This window comes from Urocitellus parryii, chromosome 13 (assembly GCF_045843805.1).
Source record: "Urocitellus parryii isolate mUroPar1 chromosome 13, mUroPar1.hap1, whole genome shotgun sequence".
Lineage (NCBI taxonomy): Eukaryota > Metazoa > Chordata > Mammalia > Rodentia > Sciuridae > Urocitellus > Urocitellus parryii.
Window position 1 is genome coordinate 27,788,300 of NC_135543.1, and position 15,871 is coordinate 27,804,170.

A 15,871-nucleotide genomic window follows, 5' to 3' on the forward strand; every position below is an offset into this window, starting at 1 on the left:
AGCACCCTAACAGATTATGGGAAAGCAATCAAAAGGAAATAGGGACATATAAAAGAGTAAAATGACGGTGAAGCAAAATGGCTGTAACAGCCCCGGATGCAGCATAACAGTGAGAAAAAGTAGCCATGAGAATGGAAAGAATCCAACTGTGCAAATAATTGGCCCCATGTAATGCTGGGGCCAACCAAAGTAGCATCATATCACAGTACAGTGGACTCTTCAATGGGCACTATACTTCTAGGTTTTTACAGAAAACAAGGGATGAAATCCTTCAGTGGGTAAGTGGGTAAGTGGATGAAGATGGTTTGAAGGACGTGTGAGGAAGGGCTGAGGGTTTGCACCTGAGAGTGGATTCTACCCTCATCCCTTACAAATGGCGAGTCTTCAGAGCCCTGTTTCCTCTTCTGTAAAACTGGGTGATAAAACCACACTGAGCTTAGGAGAGAATTCCAGAGGATGAGAATGTGTGGAAGGTGTATGGCCCACAGTGAGAACCAGGGAGTAGTCCCTGCAGAGAGTGTGGTGCCTCCAGTCTCCAAAGCAGCCCAGGGCTAGTTGGGAAGAGTGGGGAAGAGCAAGAGGGGCTCCCAGGCAGCTTAGAGAAGGCCCGGCCAGGTGGGGGAGCAGGGACACTTCCTAGTGCTGTGTCACTGCCAACAGCTTACTCCCACTAGCTGGGGCCAGTGATCCTTCCAGAGGTTTCCAGTGTTGCTGTGTGCCAGACCTTGGGTTCCCATGATGCACAGGGATGATCTATTGTCACGACCCCTTCCATGGAGAAAAGGAACTGGCACCTGCTTTCCTGTTAAGGCACTGATGGGTCACTTCTCCCTAGGCATGTGAGCAGTATAACCTGCTGCTGAGAAGTCAAGGCTTCAACCAAAGGAATGAATCAACTCCTGGCCAACATTTTAGGCATGGGGTGGTCAAGGGGAACAAGGCATGTTTTGGAGTTTTTATCTTCTTGGACTTTCTATAGGCTGAAATCATATGCATAAAAACAGCCTTAAAATATATCAGCAGATAAAATTGATACAAAAATATTATCATATAAGATAAAGGGGGAGACACTGATAGGGAGATTTACAAGTAAATATTTTTGTAGAAAGAACATTAGAAGCTGATAAAAATCTTCCATGCTCTGTCTTCATTTACTAACAAAGTACTGCTTTCTTAAAAAGAAAAAAAAATGCTTGATTCACATTATTAGAAAAAAAATGTGCTCTTAAAAAAGAACAAGTTTAATCCCAACTGTTTAAAGATTATAAATTCTAATAGTTTATTTTGATTTCAAAGTGATACTGAAAAGCTTTATTCACGTATATTTGCATGTAAACGTGTGTACAGATATGTAGAGGTTCAGATATAAAGTGTATGGTTACAAAGCATGATATCCTTTTTTCAGTATTTAGATAAGTGAATTCTTCAGGTGAGCATGTCACTTAACGTGAATAGTCAGTTGGATTGAAAATATTTTTAAAATAGGTTGCTTTCCGACCCCATGTAAAACAGAGCTATGAATTGCAGCCGATGGTCCTTGGTGAGCCCTGGACTAAGTAACATTATGAGCTTGCTTGCCAGGCTGAGCTGAAGCCAGGAGACCTTCATTGGCACTAATATTACATGGACCCAGTCTAGGTGTGGTTTTTTTTTTTTTTTTTTTTTTTTTGTGTGTGTGTGGGGGGGTGGGTACCAGAGATTGAACTCAGGGACACTAGGCCACTGAATCACATCCCCAGCCCTATTTTATATTTTATTTAGGAACAGGGTCTCACTGAGTTGCTTAGTGCCTCACTTTTGCTGAGGCTGACTTTGAACTCATGATCCTCCTGCCTCAGCCTCCTGGCCACTGAGATTATAGGTGTGCACCACTGTGTGTCCAGCTCAATTGCATGTTTTTCCATTTTCTTCCTTTGGTCCATTTAGCAGTGAGAATTCATATAGCTCAAAGAGAATTAAATTCTTAGGAAAAAATGATAAAGCCAGGCAAGACAGGCAAGAGCCTGTGTGTGTGCATGTTGGTGAGGCCATAGGAGGTGCTCTAGGGTTCCTGAGGGGGCCTCAAATGGCCTTGGGTGATTCGAATGCTGTTCTCTTTTCTCATTCCAAGAAGGTGATGCAACAAAGTAGTTAGAACCTGGGATTTGTACCTCCTTTCACTGTTTCTAGATAAGTTACTTAATCTCTTTGGATGTTGCTTACCACATCTGTGAAATGGGCACATGATCCCTACTGTCTCACCCAGTTCTTGTGTGCCTGGTCCCAGGGGGAATTCAATGATAGGTAGAGATTTCAGACCTGACCACCTCAGCTAAAATCATGCCCGTCCCCCTTCTCCCTTACCTCCTAACCCCTTCCCTAACATTGTGAATATTTATTCATTTGTTTTTATTTTCTCTCTCAGATAATAAAATATAAGTTCCATGAATGAAGTTAGGGTTTTGGTCTCCGTTCAGTAACAAAACACGACCTGGCATTTAGCAGGTGCTCCATGAGCTTTTGCCTAATGATGAAGGAGTGAATTCACTGCCAGGGGTGTGGGGCAGAGAGCACCGAGGAGCAGCACAGGAGGGGGCTGTTCCCAGCCTGAGGTTAGGGATGTCAGGTTGTCCAGCTGACCTCTATTGTCCCCCACTTAGAACCCTATAAACACCTGAGGCAGGGCCCAGGCACGGCATGAGATCTTCACTGGTTAGGAAGTCGCTGCCCATCGACAGGCTAGGGCATAAGAACGAGGGACATGTCAAACACAGGCCTCCTGTAGGTGCCACCTGCACATGCCAGTGCCGGCCCTTAGTATTCTCCCAGTGCCATGTCACCACCTATCATGTCTGCAGCTCTGTGTGCAGGGAGAGTAGGAGACCACCTATGTTCTGCAGTTTCAAGGACTATGGAAAACCTCTTTCCTCCTCTCAAATGCTTTCCCAAACATCAATGGGAATTTAACAACAACAACAAAAATCCTTTATATTATTTTAGAGGAGTTTCAGAGTCACAGTAAAATTGAGAGGAAGAAGGTCTGGATATATCCTGGTGGGACTTCTGCATGCTAAATTAGCTTCTTTTTTGCTTGAAATTTGGACATCTGTCAAAATGCAGAGAGGTCTTTTTTTATGGGGAAAATAATTTTATTTCTTTGAGTGGTTGTGGGATCTAATTTGCAGGTATTTTGGCATGGGTTGAGTGTGGAATACTATGCTCAGGAAAAAAAAAAAAAGAATAAGAGAACCATTAGGTCCTTGTCAAGCATTGCCAGTTTTCTGAAATTGCCTAAGCCTATGCTGCTCCTGGCACCTATTTATTTCAAATAAAAGCACTTTTTTGTTCCTTAGTTGGACAGCTATTTAGGAGACATTTTGTAGCAAAATCTTAAAAGTTCACAATTTTGCAATGTTCCTCCATTAACTTAATCCAAGGAAGGAGGAATGCTAGTTTAAGTTGATTTAGGGTCTGAGAGTCACTGCAAGAACCATGCCTTTTATATTAAAAATGCTTCCATATGCCCACAAATGGTCTGGACTTGAATATGAAGAACAGTGCTTGGTGAATAGTATTTGATTTGATGAAGAATGAGACAATCCTTTTGGAAAAGTATTATTGGGTTTGCTGGGCTGACCATTACTTTTGGAAAAAGAGAGCTATGTTACGTGGTTTAAGGAATGATGAATACGGAATCTGTAGCCCATATTTATGAGAAAGAAAAATTACAAAGCAACAAACCAACAACCAAATTCTGTCAAGAAAGCAAGTCGAAAGCCTACCCTGCAATCAAACATATACATTCCATTTCACTTGTCAAGCTATGAGCTACCACAGCCACTAATAACTGGTCAGGAAGATGATTACCTGCAAATAGGTTTAGGATGGCCTGTTTCCTCTATGTATCAAAGCTCACATAAAATGATTTGAATGGAAATGGTGAGAGTGGGCATCATGTTTTGCTTCTGATCTTAAAGAAGAAGTCTTTGACTTTTCCCCATAGAGCACTTGGCTGTGGGGTTGTCAAATATGGTTGAGAAACCCTCTTTTTTTTTCTTTTGGCTTTTAGTTTTATTTTATTTTTTTGAGAAACACTCTTTTTATACCTGTTTTGTTGAGAGTTTTTTTTTGTTTTGTTTTATTGCTTCTTTTTAGTTATACATAACACTAGGAATCATTTTGACATAATTATAGAAGCATGGAATATCATTTGCTCTAATTCAGTCCCCAGTATTTCCCCTTTCCTTCTCCTCCTCTCCCCCTGTTCCCTTCTCTCTACTCTACTGGTTTTTCTGCTATTGACTTATAGATTTTTTTAAGTTAGTGTCTTATAATATACATGATGGTGGGAATCATTGTGGCATATTCAAATATGTACATAGAAAAGTTGGGTCAGATTCATTCCACTGTTCTTCCCTTATCCCATACTTCCTCTCTCCTCCTCAAACCCCTTCATCTAGCCCACCTATCTTTCTTCTATTTTGGTCGACCCCCCACATTTGACTCCCTTATTTTGGACTAGCTTCTACTTATCAGAGAAACATTCAACCTTTGACTTTTTGGGTCCAGTTTCTTTCACTTAGCATGATAGTCTCCAGGTCTATTCATTTACCAGCAAATGCCATAATTTCATTCTTCTTTACGGTTGAGTAATACTTCATCGTATATTATATGTATTTACATATGTATATGTATATATGAATACATACATATATATCACATGTTTTATTTTTTATTTATTTTTTATCCATGCATCTATTGAAGGGCACTAGATTGATTCCATGGCTTGGCTATTGTGAATTGTGCTGCTACAAACACTGATGCAGCTATATCCCTAAAGTATGCTGATTTTAGATCTTTTGGAATGGGATAGTTGGGTCATTTGGTGATTCTATACCTAGTTTTTTTTGAGAAATCTCCATGCTGCTTTACAGAGAGATTGCACTAATTTTCAGTCCTATCAGCAATGTATGAGTATAATACTTTGTCCTACACATCCTTGTCAACACTATTATTATTTGCATTCTTGATAATTGCCATTTTGACTGGAGTGAGATGAAATCTCAATGTAGTTTTGATTTGCATTTCCTTAATTTCTAGAGATGTTGAATTTTTTTTTCATATATTTGTAGGTCATTTGCATTTCTTCTTTTGAGAATTGCCTATTTAGTTCTTTGGCCTGTTTATTAATTTGATTATTTGGGTTGTTTTTGCTGTCAGGTTTGTTGAGTTCTTAATATATTCTGAATATTAATCCCCCATCTGAGGAGCAGGTGATAAAGATCTTCTCCCATTCTGTGGGCTCTCTCTTCATGCTCTTAATTGTTTCCTTTGCTGTGCAGAAGCTTTTTAATTTGAGAGATGTTGAATTTTATCAATACCTTTTCTGCATCTATTGATATAATCATATGTCCTTCATTTTGTTATTATGGAAAAATCATATTTACTGATTTGCCAATGTTGAACCAAACATGCCCTCCAGGGATAAATCCTGCTTGATCATGGTGGAACATCTTTTGAATATACTGTTGAATCCAAGTGGCTAGTATACTGTTGAGAGTTTTTGCATGTATGTTCATCGGTGATATTGGTCTGTAGATTTCTTGTGGTATCTTTATCTGGCTTTAGTTATCAAGCTGATGCTGGCTTTGTAAAATGAATTTTAAAGGTATTCCCTCCTCTTAAAATTTTTTGGAAGAGTTTGAAAAGAACTGGTATTAATTCTTCTTTAAATGTTTGGTGGTACCTGGTCATTAAGTAATCTGGTCCTGGGATTTTCTTTGTTAGGAGACTTATAATTACTAGCTCAGTCTCTACACTCATTACTGTTCTGATTTATGGATTCTTCATGATCCAATCTTGGAAAGTTTCATGTTTATAGGAATCTATGCATTTTTTCTAGGTTCTCCAGGTTGCTAGCATATATTCTTCTTAGTAGTGTCTTAAGATCCTTTGTACTTCTATGATATTAATTGTAAGGCCAGAGAAAATAGTAAAAGAAAGGAATAAAAGATATCTAAATAAGAAAAAGATAAAGTGAAATTGCCTTTTTTTGCTGATGATATGATCTTATATATACAAAAAACTCCACCACAGAATTGTTAGAACTGATGGACAAATTCAATAAAATTGCAGAATACAAAAATCAACCTTTAAAAATCAACATTTTCACACAATAAGAATTATATGTCTGAAAAAGAAATTAAGCAAACAATCTCAATTACTAGAGCATTAAAAATACTTAAGAGTAGCTTTAACCAAGGAAATGAAAGATACATATATATCTCATTAATGAAAGAAGCTGAAGATGACAAAAATAAATGCAAAGATACCCTATGTTTGTGGATTGAAAGAATTAATATTGTTAAAATGTTCATATTCCCTAATAACCTACAGATTCAAAGCAATTCCTAAAATCTCAATGTCTTTCTTCATAGAAACATAAAAATAATGCTAAAATTCATATAGAAACACAAAATATCCCCAATAGTGAAAGCAATCTTGATTCAAAAGAACAAAACTGAAGGCATCACAGTATTGGATTTGAAAACATGTTAAAAAGCTATAGTAATTAAACAGTATGGGCTGCCATAAAAATAGACAGTCCATTGGGATGTATCTTAGTTTTAGAGTGCTTACCAGATGGGTTATTAGAGATGTTCTGTTAAAATAGGTTAAAAATCGAATGGCCTGATTTGGGTGCATGCTGGTAATATGATGTCAAGTTTCTTGCCACTTAAAATATCTGTGGCTGCCATTGGAACTTCAGTGTTAGCCTGTGAACAGGTCCTGTAACTTTTAAATTATGATGGCTCTTTGCCTCAATTGTCATTTTGGGTAGTCACAGACAAGGCTACAAAATCTTTAGGTTGTAAATCTTGTGTTAGCCAAAATCGATGGGTTGTGGGCCACACCATTTGCCATATATGACCGAAACAATGGTTAACTTGCAAAATTTAAGACTTTGAATTACAAACCAATGAAAGCACCAAAGCAATGGTAATATGACCAACAGTAAAGAGAATGGAGTTCAGTAAACTTAAAGGCTTTTGTGGTTTAATGTTGATAATAAAGACTTTTACTTGATTTTGATACCCTCCCCCCCCCCCAAAAAAAAAAAATCCAGACAGCTCAGGAATAAACCCAGGTATGTATGGTCAATTGCCTTTTGACCTAGGTGTCAAGAGCACACATTGGGGAAGACAGTTTCCTCGATAGTCTACATACAGAAGAATAAAAATAGTATTATTTGGCTTTCATATTAAAATTAACTTGACATAGATTAGATATTATAAATGTAAGATGTGAAACTATGAAACTACTAGAAGAAAACACAGGAGGAAAGCTCCATGGATATGGGCATATATTTCTTAGATCTGATTCCCAAAACACAGGCAATGAAAGCAAAAATAAATAATTGGAATTAAATCATACTGAAAAACTTCTGCATAGCAAAAGAAATAATTAATAGAGTGAAGAGAAATCCTATGCATTGGGGAAAAACATTTGCCAATCCCAATCAGAAACATGACTAATATCCAAATGCACCAAGAACTTAAACTACTGAATTAAAAGAAAACAAAAAATCCTATTTAAAAATGGCAAAGGACTCGAATAGATATTTCTACAAGATAAATGGTCATCTGGTAAGTAAAAAAAAATGCTCAACATTTCTAAGCATCAGGGAAATGCAAATTAAAATCACAAGATAATACCTCAAACTTGTTGTATATAAGAAGACATGAATGGTGTGACTCTACTTTGTGTACAACCAGAGATATGAAAAATGTGCTCTATATGTGTAATATGAATTATAGTGCATTCTGCTGTCATATATAACAAATTAAACAAAAAGATGAAAGACAAGTATTGGTGAGGATATAAAAAAGGGAACACTTAAACATTGTTGGTGGCATGGCAAAAGAGCAGTCATTTTAGAAAACAATGCGGAGCTTCCTCAAAACACTAAAATTAGAATTAGCATATGCTCCAGCAATCCCATTATCTGGTACATACCAAAGATATTGAAATCAGTCGTTAAAAGAGACATTTGTGCTCTCGGCTTCACAGTACCATGATTCAGAATAGCCAAGGTACACAATTTGTGCCCATCAGTGGACAAATGAATTTTTAACAGTGTGGTATATAAACACAATGAAATACTATTCAGCCTCTAAAAATAAGATAGTCTGTCATTGGTGGCATCGTGCATGAATCCAGAGGACACTATACTAAGTGAAATAATTCAGTCTTTGAGAGATAAATGCCACATGATCTCATTTACAAGCTTATATGTGGATGCTAAGAGTCAAACTCATAGAAGTAAAGAGTAGAAAGATGGTTACTGCAGGCAGGGTTGGTGGGTAGGTGTAGGAATAGTGGGGTGGGAAAAGGGGAGTCATGGGTCAACATGTAAAAAGTTGTAGTTAGGAAGAATAAGTTCTGGGGTTCTGTTGCTTAGCAAGATAGTTCATAATAATGGATCCTATATTTCACAATAGCTTTAAGAAGGGATTTTATTTTATTTACTTATTTATTTATTTTTTAAATACATGACAAAAGTAGAATGCATTACAATCCTTATTACACATATAGAGTACAATTTCCCTTATCTCTGTGTATAAAGTATGTTCACGTCAACTTATGTCATTAAACATGTACTCTTTTTTTGCATCACAATTCTTAATACACATATATACCACAATTTTTCATATCTGTTTGTATATAAGATATATTGGCCCCAAATTCAAATCTTCATACATGCATTTTGTATAATGATGACCATCACATTCCAACACCAAGAAATGATAACTATTTGAGATGATTGATATGCCAATCACCTTGATTTGCTCATTTCACAATGTATACATGTATCAAAGCTTCACATCATACCCTCTAAATACATACAGTTATTTGTCAATCTAATACCAAAAAAAAAACACCCAGAAACAATTTTCATTTAAAAGATTAGGCCTCTCAAAGGGTTAACTCCATGCCAAATTATGTCTCTATTGATATGCACATATTTATATAGGAACATCTTAATGCTGTCTCCCCTTAATTATTTATTCAATACTTTTTAATGTTCATTAGATTCTTCTGGCACATCAGCATACCTTCTTGGAAGGAGCCACCCACAATCGGATACATAAGAATCCCTTTTCTGTCATTCACAAAGGCATGTGTGTGTATGCACCTGAGGCCTCCCTCCCATCTGTACCCATAGATGACAGGGAGGAAGTTGTGACTTGTTCCTCTTGGCCATCTGGGTATCAGGATGCTTTTCTAGTAGGCATGATGGATGAGAAACGTGGGTAGGAAATCCTAGTCTTCATTCTCTTGGTGAATATAAAGGAAGACGGCAGAAATGACAGGTTAAAGAGTCTACATCTCAATATAGAATAATCTTTAACCTTGGGTCCTTCCAGTCTTGGGCCATTGACCAGAATTTTCCTGGACTATCCCAGCTGTCAGGCAGAGATGGAAAATGCTACCAAACTGGGCTGGACTCTGTCTCTTCTAAACATTACAACAGCTCTTGCTGTCAAGAACTGAGGAGTGAAACTCCTCTGCAATCATAGCAAAGTAAGGCCCCACTTCAGGCCTGTGGTTTCTTTAAGACAAGAGCAAGGTGAGCATTAGATTATCTGGAATTTTTTTCCTCCATTTAGCCTTCCATAAATGTGCATTACCTTTAAAAATAAGGTCAAGAATCAACAGATGAATGGATAAAAAAATTGTGGTATATATACACAATGAAATATTACTCAGCCATCAAGAAGACTGACTTTATGACATTTGCCAGTAAATGGATGGATCTGGAGAGGATTCATGCTAAGTGAAACAAGCCAATCCCCCCAAAACAAAAATTGAATGTTTTGCTGGTTTGTGGAAACTAAACCACAATAAGAGGGTGGGGGGAGAAGTTCAAAAACAAATACAAAGCAAAACAACAAAAATCAGGTCAAGAATAACCTCCTTCCCACATAACCTGACTTCATAAGGGATTCTGCTCTTTTAGTCCCTCCTATGGACAAGGTATGTACCATATTTTGTGCATTTCCTACAAATAGACTGGGATAGTCCTCCAGCTATTTCATGGGTCATTTGGTTTCTTGAGGACTAATTATCCTTCTCAGTAACTGACTGTCATAATAGTTCATATGACTTTCTGTATTTAAAAACACAGCTATGGATGTGAGGAAACCAAGTTCTGTTCTATATCCCAAACCATCCCTTCTGCTTTCTCCTTAGGGTACATGACATTTCTACCAGCAGTCTTTAAGAGATTTTTATCTAAATATAGACATGACTGGGAAAATAAATTTACTGATTGAGAGATAATAAGTGTGAACTAATATAGTCTTTCATTTATTCAAAGATTTCTTCTGGGCTCTTACTGTGTATACCACACTCTGCTAGGCAGCCTTAGGGAATGGGATAAAGGAGAACTAGAGAGTGTCCTTGCTTTTCAGGATGTGGTAACTGTCACCCATTCAAGGGTGTGGTAGGGATGCATTTGCTGCCTTCTGGGTTGGGGAACATGCTAAGGAATGACTGGTTCCAGCTAAGGAATGATATTAAGTGCCATGTGTATTACTTCTGAATTGGAGCATTTAAGTGTTGGTATGGGACCACCCAGATCTTTCTTTTCTTTATGCGCGGTGACCAGCAAAGTAGCTGCTCCATTAGCCTGGCCCTCTGAGAGATGGTCACAGGCAGAGCCCCAGCCAATGGATAGGCTGATGGACTCTGTATGCAAAGTGTCAGTGAAGGTCCAATGTAAGAAGTAGCAAGTGGGTTGGGCTCAGTGTAGGGAAAAAATATTATTTCAGATGAGCACATTCCAGAAACTGTTTAAGCTCGGGTCTGGAAGGAGAGAGTTAATATTCATAGAATGTTCATAGGCAGTCACGCAGCTTGAATCACAAATTATGCTATAAAATAACAAATTGCTACTTATGCTGTGCTCACGGCGATGTCACCGCGCCTAGTTATGTGCCGAAGGTTAACATGAATCACCACCATCACCTTTACAATGCCCTTGGGAGGTCGGTCCTAACATCATTGATTCTACAATTAGAGAAATGGAAGCTTCTGGAGATGAAGTAACCTGTTCAAGATCCCACAGACAGCTGGGATCATAGCAGAGACTCAAACCCAGCCCCGGGCCCAGAATCCATGATCTCAAACATGGGGTGGATGTGCTTCTGAAAGCAGGCCCCTTGACAATTGATGAGTGGAGAGAGAGCCTGGGTATGTGTGACCAGGACTCAATTTACTTGTTCCTGAAACTCTGCCCACTTGCCATGGAGCAGGAAGCAACATTTTTCAGGTTGGGACCCAAGGAGGTGAGACATCCTGGCATGGAAGCCCTGGACAGAGGGAATGCTTGGTCCATTAGGGGGCGCCGTGGGCCTTCAGACTACAAGACTGTGGTTGGTTCTGGTTTTCTAAGACCCTCCTGAGATCTCTGAATTCTAGAAGACACAGCAGGAAACAGCTCCATTTCCAGAAGTCACTGAGTTCCTCCTTGCCCAGTCCTCCCTCTGCCTGGGCTCTCCCCACCACTTTGGAGGCTCCCTTCTCTCCCATCCATGGGTTTTAGATATGAAATTTCCATGAGATATTTGACCCTTCATTTTGGGTTTTAAGAAGTCAGCCAGAAGTAGTTTCCAGCTGCAATTTTTGAACCAACTCCAGCTAGACAGATGTAGCTCCTCATCTGGGCCTTCTCATTTACCCGCAAGAACTTACCGCCATCACTTTCGCCTCCACTATTTGGCGAATGCGCTTTTCTCTGCTGATCAGAAATCATGCCTGTGCGTCAGAGACACCTCTCAACTCTGAGCCCTCTAGCCATTCACATTGCTGCCCTTATGTCCTGTCCTTCAAAGAGGCCCTGAGCTCCTGCAGGCCATGATGCTTCTTCACTAGCTGTACTTCCCACCGTCCTGGGAACAGGATGGGCTCAGTGGAGGCCTTGGCTACTGAAGCCTACTTTATTTCCATCTTTTCCGATGCCACTGACTGACCTGTGATTTCCCTCTTACTTTTCTGTGTAAGCTAAGAACATCCTAACATCCGTATTGTCTCATTCCAGTGCCTGGAATTTTAGAATCACATACTTTGAAAATTTTTAAGGCAGGTCCTAGATTCAAATCATGGCTCCATAATTTTTTTTTTTTTTTTTTTTTTTTTTAGCTAAGACAGGTTGAGAGAGTCAGTTCAACCTCAGTTCTTTCCCAGTAAAATAGGAAGATAGTGATGGCAACTGTGTGCAGTTATATGAGAATTAATGACATATAAAATATCCAGTACCTGTCACATATTGTGGAGAAGGTATTTGTTGCGGGGGGGGGGGGGCTGTTCTCTAAGTCCCCAATCTCTATTTTGTTTCCAAGCCTTACAGGAAACAACCTGTTCTTTATTTTCTACTAAATCCACCTCCTTTTGTCCCTACTGGGTTTCTTAGTCTGTTTGAACACAGCATCTCAGCACCCTGGGAAGAGGGACTGGGCTCTGTTTCTTAGGAAGGTTGTGACCAAAGGCAAATGCCGTGCTGTGGAGCCAGCAGCGACCCAGCCTGGTCGGTAGGCAGCCCTGTGATTCCTGCATGCTCAAAAGCATTATCAAGTTGCGGGGAATTTGGTAGCGCTAATCAAACATTTGCTGTGCACCACCTGGAACTGGTGTGTACTTTAAGATAATGTCTGGCTTCAGATTGGATGCTGGTGATTAGAGCAGTAAATTAGCCCCACTTCGTGGTTGCAGGTTTTCTTGGCCCACTTAGTGTATCGGAGCAGATTTCAGTGTGCAGATGTTTTTCAGCTTCCCTTTTCATCTCTGAGGAGAACAATTACAATATCCTGATGTTCTCCTGCCATCCAATTATTCCCATTTTGCTTCTGCATTTTAGCTCATCAATAATAAAAGTCAGGAGGAGCCCCGTTCGTTAGGGCACCTTTGATTGAAGGTATCCTAATGCTGGGAACCTGGGCAAGGTTTTCAGCTGAGCCATCTTGATGAAGGTCATAGTGTGCTTACACCTAATTAGGGGCAACTGGTCATTTGGGTTTATGTTCATATGCATATCTTTCTGCAGACTCGCAAACACCCTCCTGGGTTCTCAGTTTCCCTGGGATTTTTCTGCTTGCAATAAGACACGCGAGACACATTGCCATAGGGGTAACACAGGGACAGCTGTTGGGCAGCTGGGGGTGGGATGGGCCCAGGATGGACAGGAAAGAGCACCTTGTGGGGGTAGTTGGCTACATACCACCCAGCAGAGGGCAGCAGTGCCTAATAGTCATTTCCAAATCGCTGCCTTTCTTTAGAGATAGGTTAAGGCATGTTGGGGGGACAATTTGGGGCATTCCCTGAAGATCCAAGAAAGGAGGAATGGTTCCCTTATGATATGGGTGGGCTGATTACCACTAGGGGAATAGGAAATCCTAGAACCAGGAAGCTCTTTGGAGTGCAAAGTTCTGATCCATTTTTTTTTTTTACAGCAAGAGAATTTGTTCATGGATTCCCAGGTTGGTCCTGGATAGGCACTCTGCAGGCCATTGATGCTCTTCACCTTGAAGGGGGAATCACCCACTGCTGGAGGAGGGAAGAGCAGAGGAGCAGGTCTGTGGGGCTCCCCTGTGCTCTGACTGTTCTTTTCAGGGCAGTGGGTTAGATCCTAGTGGTTTAAGACAAAGCACAAAAGCCTCTAGTCTCAGCTCTTGTTTTCAGACAAATGCAATTTACTTCCCATCTCTATTTCCATGGGCAGGGCCTATGCCAGTATGTCTTGCACCTAAAAGCAATCTCTTTCTCCTATTTCCAACCCAGGAAATTCCCTTGGCCCTCTGAATGTGTTCATTTTCTGAGGATTTACCCTTGATATTAGTCCTTCTCCTCAAATTCATCCTGCAAGTGAATCTCAGGTTAACCTCACTCATGTGCCTGTCAGGGTTTCCCTTGGGGACTGCAGGAAGGAAAGGAAAAAGAATGGATGGGGTCAGAAGTGGAGGAAAAAATGAAATGTAAGGCAAGCAGAGTCGGCATCCACCCGAGGCTACTTTTCTTTTCAGATTGCTCTCCTGTAACATCCAACTGGGATAAGAGTTTGGAATCTTGAAGCATGGAATGACCTGGGGAAGGACTGAGCCTAGGTGGAAGATTTAAATTGGACCCAGAGCATCACAATGATATGAACTCCTGGAGGTCTGTGAGAAGATTCCCAGGAAGCTGTGGAGATGTAGAAAGGACAAGGGGGGAGAGAGTTACAAATATGAATCAAAATTTTGTTTAGGGTCATCAGGGGAACTAGAGACACGACTCCAACATGGGTTGGGTGGTTGTCCTGAATGAGCTCTAAGCTAATCTCAAGCCTCAGCTTCTGGAATTCTTTAAACTGAATGGAGTTTTGAAATGCCCTTGGTTGAAGAAGATTCCACATGGTCACTGTATTTGACTTGAACTGACTTTTGAAATATACAATGGCCAATTTTCTCCATTTTCCATACAAACGCTGCACAGAATCTCACAGGTGCTTCTGGGAGCCACAGAACTATTTGAAAAATCATTGTTTTTGAAATCAGGAGAACTGGGTATCTGTCCTACTTCACTAACACATTGTATAATTTTATGCAAGTCTCTTTCTCTCTCTGGTTTCTAGTGTGTTTTTATGTTAAACTTATGGGTTAGAATACACCAGGACCCTAAATGTGTAGCACAAATGAAGCCAGGACATCTTGGCACACATTGCTATTTTCTCCTGTTGAGCTGTCCTCAGAATCCTTCCCAACACTGCATTGAAGAAAGACATCATCAACCAGGTAGAGCTTTTACTTGGGATTAAACTCTTTCCTGTCACTGGATTAGACAACTTTAATGGTTATTTTCAGTTCTAAAGTAAAATTCTTTTCTTTCCATACATTACCCATGGCTGTCATGGTCATAGATAGGAATGTCCTGCCACTTACGTTGGGGTTAATTCCCAATAAACTCATTGTAGGTTGAAAGTATCATAAGCAAAAAATGTTTTTAATGTACTTAACCTACTGAGCATAATAGCTTAGCCTAGCCCACCTTAGATGTTGTTATGGTTTAGATATGAGGTATACCCCTGAATCTCCACTGATATGGGTTAACTGGGTGGTAACTGTAGGCAGGTAGGGTGTGGGTGGAGGAAGGAAGTCCCTGGGGGGCATGACTTTGGGGGTTACTATTTTGTCACTGGTGAGCAGAGCTCTCTTACTCTCTTTCTTTCTCTTTCTCTCTCTCTGCCTCTGTGCCATCATGTTCTGAGCAGCTTTCCAATGTTGCATCCTTGTACCATGATGTTCTGCCTCACCTTAGATCTAGAGCTATGAAGTCAGCCTACCATGCACTGAACCTCTGAAACTGTGAGCCAAAATAAAATCTTCCTCCTCTATGGTCTTCTTGTTGGGTTGTATGGTCACAAAGAACAAAGAGCTAACTAAAACAGATGTACTCAGAACACTTTCATTAGCCTACAGTTGGTCAAAACTGCCTGGAAGAAGGCCTATTTTATAATAAATGTTGAATATCTCATGCCATTTATTGAATATTTGTATCCCCCCAAAAAAACCACAACAACACTGTACACTATACTGCAGAGTGCTGGTTGTTGACCCCTGTGACTGTGGGGTTGATTGGTAGCTGTAGTTTGTTGCTTCTGCTCAACATCTCAAGAGCATATTGCAATACATATTGCTAACCTGGGAAAAGATCAAAATTCAAAGTTTGAAGTACAGTTTCTACCAAATGTGTATTTCTTTCATACCATCATAAGTTGGGGACCATCTGTAAATGGATTTCTACAGCTCTTTGCAAAAGAGCTACATGAAGTATAAAAAGAGATATCAGAAAATATTTG